At 33.6% G+C, this 15660-nt stretch overlaps 1 protein-coding gene across 10 annotated transcripts in view; it reads left to right on the forward strand.

The window, feature by feature from the left end:
- Positions 1-15660, forward strand: part of LOC6040147 (ras-specific guanine nucleotide-releasing factor 2) — a 373188-nt gene that overhangs the window by 213627 nt on the left and 143901 nt on the right. The gene's annotated exons all lie outside the window — the stretch shown is intronic.

Below are 15660 nucleotides of genomic sequence, written 5' to 3' on the forward strand. Positions count from 1 at the left end.
AAAAAAGAAAATTCCAATTCCATTTCTCAGACGGCCTCGGAAAAATGGCCATCTTCGGTAGCTCATAACTTGTCAGCAAAAAAAAAAAAAAAACAAACCATCCACATTAACGACACCCGGGTCTTTTGTGGTCTCTATTGCAAGTTTCTGCTCGAACCTAGGAGTCCGAAGGCTTGAATGGGGAGAGCACCCAAACCTCTTTTACTCCAAGGAACCTTCCACCCCAGTGTTTGAACTGACGACCTTTGGATTGTGAGTCCAACCGCCGCCAGCGATTCCACCGGAGTAGGCTTGGTTTAGTGTGTTGTTTGTACTTATGGCATGGAGACGACTCCTACACCTGGAATGACTTAACGGCCTAACAACCAAGGACGGGACCGACATTTTACTTCTTCATCCGATGGAAGGTTGCAGCAGATGGGAATCGAACCCAGAATCATCCGCTTACAAAGCGGACAGCGTAACCATTCGGCCACGCACTGCCACAACTTGTCAGCAATAAATCTTAAAAAATATGGTTTCCTCGGGATATTTTTTCCAAATTTAATGAAGATACTGCATCTGAGAAATGGTAAAAAAAGTAAAATAGTTGCTTTGCTCCGTACAATTTGACGATTTTTCTCATGAGCAATTCTCTATCAAAACCGGAAATGGATTTTATTTGTATTTTTTTATTTGGCTCAAACTTTATGGAGGCCTTCCCTATGACCAAAGGAGCTATTTTGTGTCATTGATTCACCCCGATTTTTTAATTAACTTTTTTCACAAAAACTAAATTTCCCAAAATACCGATTTTTTGATTTTTGAGATTTTTTGATATGTTTTAGGGGACAAAAACCTGCAAATTTTAAGCTGTAGAGAAACATGGTCAAAAAATCTGCTGCCGAGTTATGAATTTTTGAAAAATAGTGATTTTTGGAAAAAATCGAAATTTCACGCAAAAACAAATTTGACGTAATTTTTAAATGTAAAATTGAATTTCCAATCGAAAAGTACTTTAAAGATTTTACTAATTTTTCGATTCGAAAATTTCACGAATGTTTCATGTTTTAAAATTGAAAATCGGACCATTAGTTGCTGAGATATCGACATTAAAAAATGGTGGGTTGTTTGGGTGAGACTTAGAAAACTTCAATTTTCATGTTTCTTTTTGTTAAAGCTGCTGTATCTCAGCAACCAGAGGTCCAATCTTCAATGTCTCTTAGACAATTTTATAGCAAATTTTCTGACCTTTCAAAAAAAAAAAATTAGAAATTGTTACTCATGGTCACTATGTTTTAAAATCGAAAAACTGCAAATATTTCGCTAAAATCAAACTTTTGGTGGCTATATCTTCAAAACAGAGCCTTTAATCAAAAAATCTGTAGGGTACTTTTCGATTGGAAATTCAATTTTACATTCAAAAATTACGTCTAATTTGTTTTTGCATGAAATTTCCATTTTTCCCAAAAGTCACTATTTTTTCAAAAATTCATAACTCGGCGGCAGATTTTTGACCATATTTCTCTATGGCTTAAAAGTTGCAGGTTTTTGTCCCCTAAAACATATCAAAAATCTCGATAATCAAAAAATACGTAGGGGAAATATACCCATATGGAGAGTCTGATGCTCGATTAAAGCTCCAAAAATATTATTTGGGCTATAAACTTACCAGTAACAGCACCGCCTAGAGTAAGCACGCAAATTCATGCCATTTACTGTCCAAAAAGATCAAATTTAATGCACTTTTTATCATAATTTCTATTTTGTGAGACCATTTCTCATCATTTTGGTGGCACACACATCCACACGCAAGATCAGAGGTTAACTGCTTAACGAAAGTCGCCATCAATATCTTTTAACTTGCGCTAACGATTTCAAAGCGCTTAAGATATAAAATTGCTTCCAACTACCGGCAACATGTTCTTTTGACCATTACTTAATAACTCACTTGAAAAATAATCCGGGAAAATGTAAATAATTAGCAAGCACCAACAAAAAAACAAACGCGCTATGTCTTTTTACGTTTCAATTTTGAATACTGATTCTAATCGAAGGCTGAAAAAAAAAAACGAGTGAGGAGCGAAGGCAAATAAAGAACAAAGGGTGGCCACCAACACCACCAACATGCTGGTGCAGCGCCTGTTGGTGTGAGCAAGTGCTGCCAGGAAACTTTCGCTATGAATGCTACTTTTCGTGAGTGTTCGCTTGAAATTTCATCAATTTTGGCAGCACTAAGCAGACCCAAAAGAGCGCTGGAAGAAAAAAAGAACTAAGCTGAAAATAGAAAAATGGGCGTGGCCCAATGCACTCGACTGATTAGAATGCATTTTTGAAATATTTTTTTTTAAATGCTTGTAAAAGGAATAGCATAACCTTTCATAAAAGTGAAAATAAACAAAAATGTTCAAAAAAAGTTGCTCTACTTGTTGGTGTACTTGGTTTTAGTGAATTTCAAGGAACAATCCAGATTATCCAGCATCATTCAAACACGACCGCTTATTAGGCTTACTTCCCCTATTTTGGGAAATTAAGTTTTTGTGAAAAAAAAAATGTTAAAAACAAAATCGGCAATTTTTGTTTTCGTTTACCTATTTTTTTTCTCAATAGTCCTTAACAATACCTAAAACTTTGCCCAAGACACCAAATTGATCAGAAAATTCATTCAAGAGTTACAGATATTCGAATATTCACGTACCATTTTTGCATGGACAACTTCCAAAATTGTATGGAGACTTGTATGGGTGAACCAATGACACAAAATAGCTTCTTTGGTCATAGGAAAGGCCCCCACAAAGTTTGAGTCAAATAAAAAAAATACAAACAAATAAAAATGGTCGTAATCGGCCGATTTTGTAGAAAGTTTCTCTCATACAAACTTCAAGCGGCCAAACGGTTTAAATTGCTTGGTCCTATGTCTTTCGGTTATGTCTCTGACATACCATCTTGAACTTTTTTATTCATCCCCTAAGGTATTGTCCACATAGTCATTTACAACAAAGTTTGATTAATTGTACATTCCCATTATTGCAGGATTGGGTCTGTAAGTTTGACCATTTTGGAATAAGAAGACAACAACTTAATTCGTTGCTGTATACCCTTCAAACAATTTGAATAATCATAAAGCAAGGTTTTACTAGCAGCATGATAGTTACTTGAAAATTGAAAATAATCCATTTAAGCGTTAAAGTTTTTGAAAATGCTTCACAAACGTGTACGTGTACTAGACTTCAAAACTCACAATAGAGGCTGGATTTTGAATCAAACTGCACATCACAGTTTTAGTTCTGTCAATACCAGGGCTAATACTAAAGGAAGTATTTTGCTCTTCGTTTGTAAAGCTTTGTTTTTATTTTCAATTTCATGAATAATTCGTAGCGAGAAAATGTGCTTTCCAATTTCAATCCCCAAAACAAACTGTTTGGCTTAACTGTCGACTCATCTGAAATTTATAACTCAACTAAACATTGACTTTTCACCGACCAATGTTGTTATTGATTCATCCATTTTCCTTTCACTCATACACAAAAATATCCCCCCTCAAGCATAACTGACTATTGGCGAAAGGGTCAGTTCTGTTCACTTTTCAACACAAGTCAGTGCAGCCAACTGTGCCGAGTTTGCTTGCTAGATGTGCCTTTTTTTTCTAAAGTCATTCAATGTCGTTCCAAAGCAAAGCGATGTCAAGTATAGATGAAATAGCCATAAACATGCACACGTACACCCCCATCGTGACAAAAACGACAAGTCAACGGTGAAGTAGCAAGGATTCACTCGAGGAGCACTAATTAATTAACGTCGCTTTAAGGAGGGATGTCACTTGGCATTAAACGTCCAAAGTTCGACCAATGATTTGAAAGTTTAATTTTTTTTAATTGATGAATTTTAATGAATTCAAAAACTAATCATTTCAACATGAAATTTTAAATGACAACATCCTCTCCATTTGCACGTTGTTCCCGATAAAGCTAACGAACCGAGTAACGGGTCCAGAGCACAGACTCTTCATCGTCTGACGTCGTCATCATCTTCAAGTGGAGTGCCAAGCAACCACTTCACGACCGCCCGAGTTGTCATTCGGAATGAAGCATAGAACATTGCCTCGAGGGCTCCTCACTCTCTAGGTCACCGAGCACCGGGTTGAAAAGCGATTCTAAAGTATGTCCTCTGAATAGCTTAGAAAGCTTCTGGGAAAAGAGAGAAGAAAAAAAAACAGGTTAATTGCTTATTTTTAAGACAAAATTCTAAACGTCGTTAAGGTCGAGCAAAACGACCCACAAAACGTTTTTGGTCAAATTCTAAACGCTAAATTTTTACTTCCCTGCGCTCGTTGCTTATTTGGGTCGAACAAAGTTGGGTTGGCCAGCCAGTTCCATAAATTACTGCGGAACCAACTTCTTTTCGGTCTCAAACTGTGTGCACTTTTCGCCCGGGATATATAGTCGTTGGACCAGAAAAAGACTGCTCTGTGGCTGCTGCGGAACTGTGGAAGGAAGAGTTCGTTCGGGCCAAGCCATCACCGTAAGCATTATGCATGGTCATAAATTATGGCAGGGTTTTGCTATAAACCTTTTTACATGTGCAACCTCGTCCCCGGAAGCAGCAAGTAGCATCAGGCTCGAACAATACACTCGCTTTCTTCGGATGTTTTAAAGGTAGGGAACGTTTGTTGATTTTAGTAAGCAGAAAATTTTAAACAACCCGAATAAACTAGAACAAATCTCCATGAACTTTCTAAGCAATACAATTCAATAACTCTCCAAGCTCAACTCTACAACGCAACTGAACAAATTAACAAATCAACAAATTAACAAATTAGCAAATTAACAAATTAACAAATTAACAAATTAACAAATTAACAAATTAACAAATTAACAAATTAACAAATTAACAAATTAACAAATTAACAAATTAACAAATTAACAAATTAACAAATTAACAAATTAACAAATTAACAAATTAACAAATTAACAAATTAACAAATTAACAAATTAACAAATTAACAAATTAACAAATTAACAAATTAACAAATTAACAAATTAACAAATTAACAAATTAACAAATTAACAAATTAACAAATTAACAAATTAACAAATTAACAAATTAACAAATTAACAAATTAACAAATTAACAAATTAACAAATTAACAAATTAACAAATTAACAAATTAACAAATTAACAAATTAACAAATTAACAAATTAACAAATTAACAAATTAACAAATTAACAAATTAACAAATTAACAAATTAACAAATTAACAAATTAACAAATTAACAAATTAACAAATTAACAAATTAACCAATTAACAAATTAACAAATTAACAAATTAACAAATTAACAAATTAACAAATTAACAAATTAACAAATTAACAAATTAACAAATTAACAAATTAACAAATTAACAAATTAACAAATTAACAAATTAACAAATTAACAAATTAACAAATTAACAAATTAACAAATTAACAAATTAACAAATTAACAAATTAACAAATTAACAAATTAACAAATTAACAAATTAACAAATTAACAAATTAACAAATTAACAAATTAACAAATTAACAAATTAACAAATTAACAAATTAACAAATTAACAAATTAACAAATTAACAAATTAACAAATTAACAAATTAACAAATTAACAAATTAACAAATTAACAAATTAACAAATTAACAAATTAACAAATTAACAAATTAACAAATTAACAAATTAACAAATTAACAAATTAACAAATTAACAAATTAACAAATTAACAAATTAACAAATTAACAAATTAACAAATTAACAAATTAACAAATTAACAAATTAACAAATTAACAAATTAACAAATTAACAAATTAACAAATTAACAAATTAACAAATTAACAAATTAACAAATTAACAAATTAACAAATTAACAAATTAACAAATTAACAAATTAACAAATTAACAAATTAACAAATTAACAAATTAACAAATTAACAAATTAACAAATTAACAAATTAACAAATTAACAAATTAACAAATTAACAAATTAACAAATTAACAAATTAACAAATTAACAAATTAACAAATTAACAAATTAACAAATTAACAAATTAACAAATTAACAAATTAACAAATTAACAAATTAACAAATTAACAAATTAACAAATTAACAAATTAACAAATTAACAAATTAACAAATTAACAAATTAACAAATTAACAAATTAACAAATTAACAAATTAACAAATTAACAAATTAACAAATTAACAAATTAACAAATTAACAAATTAACCAATTAACAAATTAACAAATTAACAAATTAACAAATTAACAAATTAACAAATTAACAAATTAACAAATTAACAAATTAACAAATTAACAAATTAACAAATTAACAAATTAACAAATTAACAAATTAACAAATTAACAAATTAACAAATTAACAAATTAACAAATTAACAAATTAACAAATTAACAAATTAACAAATTAACAAATTAACAAATTAACAAATTAACAAATTAACAAATTAACAAATTAACAAATTAACAAATTAACAAATTAACAAATTAACAAATTAACAAATTAACAAATTAACAAATTAACAAATTAACAAATTAACAAATTAACAAATTAACAAATTAACAAATTAACAAATTAACAAATTAACAAATTAACAAATTAACAAATTAACAAATTAACAAATTAACAAATTAACAAAATAAACTATTATTGACAACTATCCCCTTTCCCCCCTGACTATTCAATGTCGGTCGTTCAACAACATCAACGAAGAAAAGCATCGACCAAGCTGGGAAAAAGGAAAAACTGCTCAGCCAAAGCGACGACGACGACCGGGCGAGAGCTTTCCAACTTTGAAAACAGCTTTATTTATGGTGGTAACACTTCGTTCGGACGGTCGTTTTCCACAAAACTCGCCGGAGAGCGTAATTTGCACTGATGCAACTTTGAGTTTCGGTGAAAAAAACGGGGAAGGTTAGGTTTATGTATATTTTTTTTGCAATAAAATAAAACTAAATATTGAGTAATAGGTTGCTGTCCTCAACAAGCAACATAAAAACAATTTTAGCCTCATATAGACTCCTTCTAATCAAGTAAAGATTCTCTTTTCATACGGATGTGCTCAAAATCTTCATCCTCGTCGGAAGCAGCAGCTTCCTCTCTGGCTTTACACACTTCCCCACCCGATTCAAGTAATTTAACGTGACAGATTTGCTTTTTAGCGGGTTTTTGGCATTTCATCTCAGAGTTTCCAGACTCTAGTCTGATGTTCTGGCTTTTGTTTGCTTTTGGCAAATAAAGCTTGGCGCGAAATTCATTCTTTTCCCGATATTTTTTTTCGAGGAAAACACATCAAAGAATCTTAGCACGAGGCCGATGCACGGCGGTGGCTTTGTCCTAACTTAAGACAAAAAGAAGCTCTGCAGTGCTTGGTGAAAGTCGAGTGAAACGAGGAGAAAAAGTACCTCCAGAATCAAAGGCAAATTTTGATCAAAAAGAAACGGAAACAGTGGCCCCGTAATTGGATTGAAGAGCTTGTCAGTTTTTGGGATAAATTTAGAGCGCTTGTTTGGTCATAATTTATTCAACAGAATTGACAGAAACAGACTTAATGAAAGACTTATTTGGAGAAGCGTTACGAAACATTGTATCTTGATCCAATGATTTGTGTGTTCGTCCTCCACTCTACCACATCACACGACTGAACAAAGTTGCACCAAAGTGCAAATGATGACCCCCGTTAAAACTTGTCTTGCTGCGAATTAATCAGCAACTTGTGCGATAATGAAGATGTCCCGCAGAAGCGTCCGGCGATGGATTCAGCTGGCCCCACCCACCATTAACACAATTTTCCACTCCCAACCCGCCCGTAAGTGCAGTGGGTGGGTTTGCAACGCACCGTAAGTCCAGCGTAATGGGCAGGTCATGCACCGGAAGAATAAAGTGCCCCCGGGAGTGGCGGGCGCTCGCACATTCAGGCCAGTCGGTCGGTTGGATGGTCCGAGTAAGAAGTGCTCCAGGCCACTGTCATTCGGGGGTGTGGGAATTCCATAGACATTGGCTAAAAGATCATTTTTTCTTTAAGTTTCTTATAACTTTTTTTTATTGGTGAATTCTCTAGGACTTGTAGAGTAACGGAGACAGTTTACTTTGAATTCATGCAGTAATTCGTTCTTCCTTACTCTAGATTTGCAGGAAATCGAATGCTTTTGCGAAATGGTCACAAAAAAATGAGTTTCAACACATTGCTTAAAACATGATAAAAAAATACTTTTTTCATAAAATAATCAGACTTTTCAGTGAAAGGAGAAGTAACAAACAATTTTGTCAAATTAATGCTCTAATGCAGTTTTTCACTACTCAAAAAACACAGTGTTGCGGCATATCTTCGATCGAGCGGACTGTAAAAATTCGCAGACTTCAGGCTGCCTTTCCGGACAAATCAAACACGTGAAAGTTTACTAAAACTAAGAAAAAACTTCTCTATTCCGATTCTATTTTACAGAGTTGACGTGTTGTTTCTACGCGATTCTTCGAGCGACTTGCTTTGGCGCGCACTTTCCGTTCGGTTTTTGTCTTCGTTGCGCGCGAACTCTCGTCGTCGCGCCGTTGTTGTTGTTCCGTCAAGTTGGCAGCGACGTTCTGTCAGTGGTGCAGGGGTGGGGTTGGGCATACTGGTTCGAAACTGCCTTTTTCTTGGTCAAACTTCGGCGTTGGCCGAACACACAGTGAAAAAAAAATTATGGTATATGTTTACGTCCGAAAAAATGCATAATTTTGCCTTTGAAAATGTGTAATTTTACCATTTTTTGGTGTAATGTCACTTTTTCAGTATAAATTGAGGTTAAATTATATTATAAAAAAGGGGAACATTGAACCTTCCTAAATTACGCCTTCCAAATTTACACAATTTTTTACTGTGAACATTTTCAGATATATCAACAATAGTTAGTTGCTTGCTGACTATTGTTTAAGCTGCTGGTATCTTTAAAATAGACAAAAACACTTTATGCAAGCTGTAATTCGTGATCAAAGTTCTGATAAGCCGATAACAAAAATGGGCCGAGAAAGGGTTTATTTCTCCTATTTTCTTCCAATTTGACTGAAAATAAAAACGCTGTTTAATTTATACAAATGTGTCAAAAAATTACAGCAGCATAATCGATCAAGGAAACATTTTCTCTCTCTTAACTAGGCGATGGATTTCTTTTATGTGCATTAAAATTGAAAAGAAAAAAATCTTTTTAAAATTGTTGATTTCAAATTATGTCAATGGTTTTTAATCATTGTAAAAATAGCATACTTTCAATTTTCAGAAACTGCACTTATCATGCTCCAACTCTCATCTTCAAACTTTCACTGTCCTTCTTTCCGTCACAAAATTATCAATAAAAAATCACTATCCCGTGTGACATTTTCTTTTTCTCTCTCATTTCTTAATTCGCGTTTCTTAATTGCATTTTTTTCTGATAAAAAAAAAAACAAACAAACCATCTTTGGCGAAATTTTATGAACGAGGAAAAGTGAAGGAGTGATAGGAAAAGATTGCTTATGCTTGCACACTCGAGATAAAAGAAGATATCTCACGAGCTATAATGACGGTCTGATATTTTGGTGCAGGAATCTTCAAATGATAGTCTTTCTAGCACTCATTTACCACATTTCACTATTATTTGTTCATAATGCATAGCTTGTGATGAAGAATTCAATATTTTTCTTACGTTGTTTTTTCATACACATATTTTTCAACTATTTTTTTTTAAATAAAATTTTCGTTGTACCAACTGAAATATTTATGCATGTAGCAAATTATTGGTGGTTTATAACAAAACATTTTTTAATTAGACATAATTTATGTAAGTGTTGATATATACTTTCTTTAATTATCTAACGATAAAGGCTGGGCCGAATTTCTGGCTGTATTTTAACTTATGTCTGACTTGAATACAGAAAAATATTCGTACATGTAGTCAATAATTAGCTGTTGTTAGCAATATTTTTATTGAATTTGTAGTATTTTTTGAAATAATGCCTCACAAATTAATGCTGAGTGTTTTTATTTTCGCATTTATTCTGCCTTAAAAATTTAACGTTTTGTACTAATTTGTTTTTTTTTTGCATTAATTTGTTAAATTGCTGTTGAAAATCATAAAAACAAAACATTCACTGTTGTTATAAAACTTGTAAAGTTAAACTAATGTTTTAAAAAATTACGCTGCATTAATCTTAAAAAAATATTAAAAAAGCAAATTACAAATTTCTCGTAAATTCCATAAAAAAAGAAACCACCAATCTTAATTGTAGGTAAGCATCCCTTTATATTGTTCTCATACAACAAAAAATATAAAAAGGTATACATTAGTTTCAAAGCTAGATTCGCTTTAATTAATTAATTTCGGAAATAAAATAATGAAAAAGATCCAATAATTTTTTTTGGGTAGGTCACATTTTATCCACAGCTACGTCACGACTGTCATCCACATACAAAACTCCATGTCTGATGAGTCTGCAAACTCAACTATTGGACTAACGTTCCTACCTTTTGGCTTTTTGGGAGGGCGCCAGTCTTCAGTTAAAGTATTGTTCTTCAGGGGTTAAACTGTAAACGGATGGTTGGGTCCCACTGATCATTTTATTGGATTCGTTGTTTAACTTCGCTGATCTGTTAATAATGGAGTAGCAACTCATTTGGCAGTGCTCATTAGGGCGTCTCAAAAAATTAAAAGTTGAGCAACTCTCTACGAAATCGGCCGATTTCGACCATTTTTATTTTTTGTATTTTTTTATTTGACTCAAACTTTGTGGGGGCCTTCCCTTTGACCAAATAAGCTATTTTGCGTCATTGGTTCACCCATAAAAGTCTCCATACAATTTTGGCTGCTGTCCATACAAAAATGGTATGTAAATATTCAAACAGCTGTAACTTTTGAGTAAATTTTCTGATCAATTTGGTGTCTTCGGCAAAGTTGTAGGTATTGTTGAGGACTTTTGAGAAAAAAATAGGTACACGGAAAAAAAAATTTGGAGATTTTTTATCAACTTTTTTTTCACTAAAACTCAATTTCCCAAAGCCATAGAGCCATAGAAAACATGGTCAAAAAATCTGCCGCCGAGTTATGAATTTTTGAAAAATAGTGATTTTTGGAAAAAATCGAAGTTTTATGCAAAAACAAGTTTGACATTACTTTTTAATGCAAAATTGAATTTGCAATCGTAGTACTCTACAGATTTTTTGATAAAGGGCTCCGTTTTCAAGATATAGCCACCAAAAGTTTGATTTTAGCGAAATATTTGCAGTTTTTCAATTTTTAAATATAGTGACCATGAGTGAACATTTCTGAAAATATTTTTTTGAAAAGTTAAGAAAATTTGCTATAAAATTGTCTAAGAGACATTGAAGATTGGTCCTCGGGTTGCTGAGATAAAGCCGCTTTAAGAAAAAGAAACACGAAAATTGAAGTTTACTAAGTCTCACCCAAACAGCCCAACTTTTTCTAATTTCGATTTCTCAGCAATTAATGGTCCGATTTTCAATGTTAATATATGAAACATTCGTAAAATTTTCCGATCTTTTCGAAAAAAATATTTTGAAAATTTTTAAATCAAGACTAACATTTTAAAAGGGCCAAATATTGAATATTACGCCCATTTAAAATGCTAGTCTTGATTTAAAAATTTTCAAAGTATTTTTTTCGAAAAGATCGTAAAATTTCACGAATGTTTCATGTTTTAACATTGAAAACCGGATCATTAATTGCTGAGATAACGTCATTAGAAAATGGTGGGTTGATTGGGTGAGACTTAGAAAACTTCAATTTTCGTGTTTCTTTTTCTTTAAGCCGCTGTATTTCAGCAACCAGAGGTCCAATCTTCAATGTCTCTTTGACAATTTTATAGCAATTTTTCTGAACTTTAAAAAAAATATATTTTTAGAAATGGTCACTCATGGTCACTATTTTTAAAAATTGAAAAACTGCAAATATTTCGCTAAAATCAAACTTTCGGTGGCTATATCTTGAAAACGGAGCCCTTTATCAAAAAGTCTGTGGAGTACTTTTCGATTGCAAATTCAATTTTGCATTAAAAAGTAATGTCAAACTTGTTTTTGCATGAAACTTCGATTTTTTCCAAAAATCACTATTTTTTCAAAAATTCATAACTCGGCGGCAGATTTTTTGACCATGTTTCTCGATAGCTCAAAAGTTGCGGATTTTTGTCCCGTAAAACATATCAAAAAATATCGAAAATCAAAAAATACGTATTTTGGGAAATTGAGTTTTAGTGAAAAAAAAGTTGATAAAAAAATCTGCAAATTTTGTTTTCCGTGTACCTATTTTTTCTCAAAAGTCCTCAACAATACCTACAACTTTGCCGAAGACACCAAATTGATCAGAAAATTCACTCAAAAGTTACAGCTGTTTGAATATTTACAAACCATTTTTGTATGGACAGCTGCCAAAATTGTATGGAGACTTGTATGGGTGAACCAATGACACAAAATAGCATATTTGGTCATAGGGAAGGCCCTCACAAAGTTTGAGCCAAATCAAAAAATACAAATAAAATCCATTTCCGGTTTTGGTAGAGAATTGCTCAGTTGTCAAATCTTTGGTGCTCACCTCTAGAATGATAGATTAGGATGTAAGGAACAATGTTTTCATACAACAAAAAAAAATCCCAAAAATGGTTTACAACTCGCGCGCGGAGCTTGAATGAAAAAAGTGCATTTTTCGAGTATTTTTCAGAAATGCGCGTAACAATCATGCAAAATTCATTCCAATTTGGTCGCCTTGGGCTTCAAGTTATAGTTTTATGTCCCCTGAACAAATTCCTGTACATACATAGTCCATAAAATCTTGTGTTTTGGCATGGCAGGGCGTTTTAGGGAGAAACACTTGTATTTTGCAGCTAAAAAAATTCGAAGATCACTTCCCAGAACGAGCTAAAAAAATTTGCAGCCAAAACTAATACATTCTGCTTACAGGAAATTTTTAGGAGATTATTTTACTTGTTTAAACATTTAATTTATTTCCACGCAAAGCCGAGATATTTGCATTTTAGTGAACAAAAATGATAACTGTTTATAACATTTCATGAAAAAAACATGAGATTTTCTCACAATGTGACGTACACTTTTTTCATTCAAGCTCCGCGCGTGAGTTGTAAACCATTTTTGGGATTTTTTTGTTATACATATGAAACATTGTTCCTGACATCCTAATCTATCATTCTAGGGGTGAGCACCAAAGATTTGACATTTTTTCATTTTTTTTTTGGGACGGCCTAATGCTCATGCTCAAATTGAACGAAAATCGATCGAAAAACGGCTTTGTTTGAAAGGTGCTCAGGACATACTGAAAACTAACCCTAGATATTGTCATATTAACGGTGTACATCAACTGGAACTTTTTGCACTGAGATTTTTGTTACATACATTTCAGTATTTTGAAAACTACGGGAACAATCGATATAATTTTTGATTTATCACCTAAGATACATTATACAAAATTATTCACAACAAAGTTTTACTATGCCGGGACCTGTGGTGCAGGGGTAAGCGTAGTTACCTCTCACTTAGTCGGCCTGGGTTCGATCCCATAAGGTCCCGGTGACATTTTTCGAGACGAGATTTGTCTGACCACGTCTTCCATTGGATGGGGAAGTAAATGTTGGCCCCGGTCTAACCTTAGAGGTTTGGTCGTTAGCTCAGTCCTGGTGTAGGTGTCGTCTCCCTGGGTCCTGTCTCAGTGAAGTCACTGGAAGGCAGTTGGACTAACAATCCAAAGGTCGTCAGTTCGAATCCCGTGGTGACTCAGTTTCGAGTGGGAATCTAGCAATCGAGAACGCTAAGGCAATGTTGTAGAGCGAATAACTTGAAAGTTTTACTGTTTTTCTAATCATACTCACAGAAAAAAATAATGTAAATTTGGAAGCTGTAATTATGGAAGGTTGAATATTACCTCTTTTGTGATGTAATTTTACCTCAATTTAGACTGAAAAAGTGACATTACACCAGAAAAGTGGTAAAATTACACATTTCCAGAGGTAAAATTACACCTTTTTTCTGACATAAAAGATGTACCCCTTCCCAGATGTAATATTACCATGATTTTTTTTCTGTGCTGTTGCAGGATTGGGTCCGTAAATTTGACCAATTTGAATTCCTTGATTGGTCATCATCATCATGAACCATGGAAAAAATCTTGTTGAATGGGCCTATTCGGGAACCAAGTTCACAGCTGTAAAATATCATAAAGTTTCCGTAGATTTAAGAACTGTCCAAAACTCCCGCCAACTAGTATGGATCTTGCCATCCAGCAAGAGTACGACAGTAAAAGAAGCAATATCAGACGTTCCAAACAGCAGCGGTTAGAGGTGGCGCGGTCGGTGGCGCGATAAAACCGGATGCTACCACCGCAGGAAAAGTGTGAAAGTTTTTAAAGTGTCTCTAGCCCCTTGCGCTCCTTCACCTCTCACATCGAACTTGTGCGGGTTGAAAGAGAGAACTACAATAGAAGGGAGGATGAGGGGAAATTACGAGTGCGAGAAAAAAAAAACTTCTTCGTCGTTCAGAATTTCCCTTGCACATGCACTTTTCATTCTTTCTGGACAAGTTCTTTTTTCTCTCTGGTTGCTTTTTCTATTTGCCGGAATTTATTTTATTTTTACACCCGCTAAAACACTTTCTCCAGACTTCCACGAAGTTCGGAGCTTTTGTGTTCAATGCTTTGTGTGCCGCTGGCAAGGATGTGCTGTTGTTGTGTCCCTTTTTTAATCCCACCCTCTGAGGGTATCTATCGATAATCTAACTTACTGGGCTTTCGGTTTGTGGCTTTCAGGGTTTTGGACGATGTTTCGCCATTAGGATAATTGCACTCTGGAGCTGTGGCTTTTTGAGGTGTTGTCGGGTACATTACTGGAACCAACTGAGCAATTAAATTATATTGAAAGTGCTTCTGCGTCGAAGACTTGTTTTTTGTTAGTTTAAATTTGATAAATTGAATACAAAGTGTAATTCTAAGAATACAATCAATTAAATGCATTGAAGAAGATTCAAAAGCTCAGCTCAACAAAAATAATCACATTTAAGAGTTATATCATGTTTGGAAATTCCAAGTATCAAAATGCCAGGGTTAAATTGTTTGCATAACCCAACCAGATACCAGTAACCCCCTGATCCAAATAGAAAGATAACCGGACACGTCCTGTCTCTGTTGCAATCTTTTGGGAAATCAGAGGCTGCAAAAGAAGCTTACCTACGCACTTTTACCCTTTACCCACCACACACAAAAGCTCCCACATGTTGATACGAATCTGTTTGCTCGCAACATGTATTTTAATTGATTCCATAACCGACCATTGTCCGGCACACACTCACTCACCCCAGGTTCCAGGACAATGTGGTCGTTGTGTAACAGTGACAGACACACAGCTGTGTGGACTCTGGAAAATATGTTTTGCCTCGGAAAATTGCCAACAATGCTTGCCCCTCCTCAAAAAGATTCTCCGAAAACTGACTTCACTAACGAACCCCTCAAAGAAGTGCTCCAAGTGTACGAGAGCAAAATGGGCTTTCAATTTTCCCTCAAAGTTTAGAAGCTTCCACCCACCCCTGAACCCACACGCTCCATAAGCCCTCTTTTTACCTAACCTATAACAACCCCGGTTCAGCAAGTTCTGCCAATTCAACATA

This window comes from Culex quinquefasciatus, chromosome 3 (assembly GCF_015732765.1).
Source record: "Culex quinquefasciatus strain JHB chromosome 3, VPISU_Cqui_1.0_pri_paternal, whole genome shotgun sequence".
Taxonomy (NCBI): domain Eukaryota; kingdom Metazoa; phylum Arthropoda; class Insecta; order Diptera; family Culicidae; genus Culex; species Culex quinquefasciatus.